The sequence below is a fragment of the Babylonia areolata genome, chromosome 25, assembly GCF_041734735.1.
Source record: "Babylonia areolata isolate BAREFJ2019XMU chromosome 25, ASM4173473v1, whole genome shotgun sequence".
Classification (NCBI taxonomy): domain Eukaryota; kingdom Metazoa; phylum Mollusca; class Gastropoda; order Neogastropoda; family Buccinidae; genus Babylonia; species Babylonia areolata.
In genome coordinates, this window is record NC_134900.1 from 9,788,297 (window position 1) to 9,793,284 (window position 4,988).

At 40.2% G+C, this 4,988-nt stretch overlaps 1 long non-coding RNA gene across 1 annotated transcript; it reads left to right on the top strand.

Moving 5' to 3' along the window:
• The first annotated feature begins 287 nt into the window (after positions 1-287).
• Positions 288-4,516, top strand: LOC143299634 (uncharacterized). Its single transcript, XR_013057548.1, has 3 exons — positions 288-447; positions 1,812-2,024; positions 3,013-4,516. It is a non-coding gene; the product is annotated as an uncharacterized LOC143299634 (long non-coding RNA).
• Positions 4,517-4,988: the final 472 nt, after the last annotated feature.

Here is a 4,988-nt window from a genome sequence, read left to right on the forward strand (position 1 = left end):
AGAGGCTGAAACGGAAACAGAATGAATCAGCATTTTCTGGGTGTTATTTTCGAACAGAATCGAGTTTCATTTTCACAAAGATGACGATTCTCCACCCCAACACACCATCACTCTGATTTCCCAGCCCAGGGTTCATGAAATGAGGATTCTTTATTCTTTCTTTCCAGTAAATCCCATCATGATGATAGTCGGTCTTTAACTATTTAACCAAACGTGATCTGTTATCTAGAGAACAGTTTGGATTTACCAGAGGGCGCTCGTGTGTTACACAACTACTTGTTACATTACAAGATTGGTTAGTCATACTAGATGAGAAGGTACCAGTCGATGCAGTCTACCTTGATCTAAGGAAAGCTTTCGATACAGTTCCCCATCCCAGACTCATAAATAAACTGGGAGGCAAGCTACTATCGTGGATCAGAGACTTTCTAAATGGAAGATCACAGTGTAAGTAAGTGTAAGTGTAAATAGTAGTAAATCATCAAAGGTTAAGGTAACTAGTGGTGTACCACAAGGTAGTGTTCTTGGCCCAACCTTGTTCATATACTTTATAAATGATATGCCTGGTGAGGTAGATTGTAAAGTAAAAAATTTTGCAGACGACACCAAGGCTTACTCTGCCATCCAAAATAGAGAAGATAGAGATCACTTACAAATGTGTATACATAATCTAGTTAAATGGACAAATACTTGGCTGTTGCAATTTAACAGCGAGAAATGCAAAGTTCTGCACCTTGGAAAGAATAATCCACAGTATCAGTACACGATACAGGAAAAGGGGGTAACTCGAACAATGGATAGTACAACTGCCGAAAAAGATTTAGGGATCACGATGGATCCAGAACTAAGCTTTGAGGCACATATAAATAATATAGTGAAAAAGGGAAATCAAATTTCTGGTCTTCTTCGTGTGAGAACTATAACTAATAAATCTCCCGAAATTATGATTCCATTGTTCAAAGCTCTGGTTAGACCCATTATTGAATATGGAAACTCACTGTATGGTGCCCTTACCTTAAAAACATAAATCATAAATATGATTGAAGGTGTTCAACGCAGATTTACCAAGTGTATAACTAGTAATACTAATAGTACTCGTGATCTTAGTTGTGAGGAGCGCCTGGCTCTTTTTAATATGCCTAGCCTAGAGTTTAGAAGATGATTAAGAGGTGATCTCATTGAAGTATATAAGATCATGCACAATATTTATGATCCTTGCACCACCTCTTCCTTATTTACTATGGCTAACTACGATAAAACTCGAGGGCACAACTTCAAAATAAACAAAACTAATTTCGTAACTAACCAGTTCCGCAAGTTCTTTACTAACCGGCGTATCATAAATCTGTGGAATAACCTTTCCTATGACACCATCAATGCACCATCGGTAAACGCCTTCAAAAATCACATTGACAAAAAGTTTAAGGACCATGTATTTTCCACAGAGTTAAATCTTTATTGAGCTGTAGATAAATGTAGTATACACTATGCCAGATTTAAACAAGGGTCTGTTCACAACAAGTGATCCAAAAGCACATAAATGGACACTGATTATGAGGGCAAAAGGCTTTTAGCCTATAGCCAAACATTTCTGTGATTCTGTGATTTATCTCTCCAGATCCTGATCTGAACACATGACCTTTTGTTGAGGTCAGGGCCAAAACGCGTTTGTTGACACTCACACACACCACGCTGTGAAAACGAGTTTTCGATACAATGACATGTCTGGGGCAGCTACCTCGTCTTATCTTTGCCACGCAGAACGACAACACGTCTGTCGGCAAAATTAACCCACTAGCCATTGATTTCAGCGGTGTCACTATGTGACCAAGAAGACCGTCGGAAAGCCTGAAGTGGACTGAGTTGAAGGCAGGTGAGCGGTCACCGCACCTTGATTGACCAGACGACTGTCATGGCTGCGGGCTGTACGGCGAACAGGCCATGAAGTTGTGTGCAGCAGTGTTCGGACTCTGACCAGTGAGGGCCACAAGACATGGCAGGACTGGAGAGCTTTGGGATGCAAGGTTTGTGGAGGCGGGGACATGTTGTGAACGTCTGTAGGGGCCAACCTCGGGTCAAGGTCGTATTGTCCCCCATACACCACTTCCAAACCCGTGCGTTTGTGTGACGGTGCATACTTTTTGTGCGAGAATATGGTCGTCGAAACTACAACCAAGTTAATAAAATCGCACTTTGATGCTCAGAATGTAACTTTCAACAGTTTACACTTCATGACATGTCGTTATGCATGCTTCAGTTTAAGTTCAAGTTACACAACTGTTTGAATGATAAAGACACAAGCAGACGACCAATGTCTGTACAGAATGTACAATGTCTGTACCGAAATTTATATATTTGATGATGATGATTAAGATGATGAAATAGATATTATATAGCTTCTATCCTTGGTCAGAGACCAAGCTCTAAACACTGTACAAACACAAGTCATTTGCACAAAGGCTGCCTGTCAGGGTAGACTCAACTGACAGTTGCCATTGGCCTCTCATTATTTTGTCAATCAACCATCATCATGTTTCAGTCCAGCACAAACATACACACTCACATAGACATGTTACATTTTATGTGTATGACCGTTTTGTTTATTTACCCCACCATATGTAGGCAGCCATACTTCATTTTCAGGAGTGTGACTGCGAGTGCTGGGTACATTCTTGTTTCCATAACCAACAACTGACATGGGTTAAAGGATCTTTAACATGCACATTTGATCTTCTGCATGTGTGTACACATGAAGGGGGTTCAGGCACCAGCAGGTCTACACATATGGTGATATGGGAGATAATAAAAATCACCAGCAGGTCTACACATACGGTGATATTGGAGATAATAAAAATCACCAGCACGTCTACACATGTGGTGATATGGGAGATAATAAAAATCTGTAACCCTTAATCCACCCAGATGTGATGGGGATCGAACTCAGGAAACAGTTTAACTGAAATTTATATAAATAATAATATAATATATGTGGTCTGGTCACTGGTTTCACAGAGAGCATCGTCAAGTGCGTGTGCAGCCCGCTGGAGGGCACCTGCCCGATGGACCTGACCAAGAGGGTGGCGGGGGGCATGCGTTTTTGTTGTTGTTTTTCTGCCCCCCTTTTGCATAGACGACGCACTCACGCCCACACCCACGCCCACCACCACGCCTGACGCGGTCACTAAGTCACCACCACCACTACAACCACGACATCCACCACCACCACCAGCACAGCTTCTACAGCCCAGCCTGCTGAAACCCGGCACCACACCGCTTCCTGACCAGACTGTAGAAGCTGAGGATGAGCAAAATTAACTGATAATGTGATGGAGTCGTGTATGCACTTGTTTCGTCTGGAACTTCACACACATGTGATTCATGTACAGAGAGTTTATCTTGTTTGCTTTCGGAAAGCTGCTTGCACTGCACGTGCTTCTCTATATTAATCTTAAAACACACACACACACACACACACACACACAGCGAGAGACAGCATACTGACAATGAATGAAACAGAGTAGAACTAAAAATGATAAGTGAGAGTAATGTGCGGTCATCAAAATAAGAAATATAATAATAATAATAATAATAATAATAATAATAATAACAATATTATTCATGTTGCTGTCAGCCCGGTGTCAATGATGATTGTTATGTGGTTTGCGAGTGGAGGGTCAAACTTTATCACTGACTATAAATTGTTTGACTGAATCGGGTTGGAAACGCGCCTTACCTGATTCAAATGTCACAAAATGTCCTACCCCCCTCGTTTATGATTGATGAACATGTATATGTATGGATATGTGTGTGCTTTTTTAAAACTGAATTATAATAAATGTGCATTGTTTCAAACACCGTGTGATCTACTTTGATGAAAACACGGCTTGACATAAAAGGCCCGGAAGCACAGCAAGTTTTCAACAATAAAATTGTCAAGGTCGCTCACTAACTTTTTTGCCACCCAACTGTGTAACTCATCGGCTTCAGAAGCAAGAGCAGTGATGGTCACTGAAATCATAGTGTCCTGAATGAGGGAAAGAAACTTCCGTATTTTTCGTTGTCTTGAAATAAGGTCAAAAACAGTAGAGTACATAGTCGTTAGATGTGATCTCATTTGTATTCAGTGTAGCTTGAAGCCTTTTGTACACGAAAGTGTGTCTTCACAAGTGACTGAGAACGTTGATGTTTTTGACTTTTTGCATTCATTATCAGTTGTTTCGCTTGTCAGTTTAACGACTTCTCTTTTACGAAGTCCTTTAAGTAATTTCCTGTAACTGTATTTAGAGGGTTTTTTTTGTTTGTTTGTTTGTTTTGTTTTTCTTTCAAATTTCACCCACATTTTTACCCTCATTTGCCCAGTTTCCCCAAACCCTCCATTCATCCACATCTCCCACCCCTTCTAACCGATAATACTCAGATGTATTCATAAATACTTTTACAAAATGTCTTCAATCACCGATATGTGTGACGGGACATTAAACAAAAATTCCTTCCTTCCTTCCTTGTATTCAGTGGACTATAGCTCGATCATCTTGTTTTACTACTACTACTACTGTTGTTATTATTATTATTATTATATGCTGACTGACAAGCTAGAAAAAAAAGGTTATTTTGTACAGCTTCGCTATTACATTTAACTGAACTGATTTATGTTGATGAAAATGATTATGTGAATCGTAAAGAAAGTCATTGAGCCTGTGCTTGCCTAGCTGCATGTGTGAGAGTGCTCGCGCGCGTGCTGTATAACTTTTTTCTTTCTTTTTTTTCCCCCTGATTGTATGAAATCCAGGCTGCTTTTTCCTGGGCACAGTGCCCGACTGCACAGCCACACTTTTTTTTGTTTTGTTTTGTTTTGTTTGTTTGTTTTCGGTTTGCTTGTTTTGGGGGCGCTTTTTCCCCCTGTCTCCACATGATTTTGTTTTACTATCAACATAGCTTTATTCTTTTCTTTCTTTGCAGTGATAACCTTTTATTGTCATGGGTTCTTT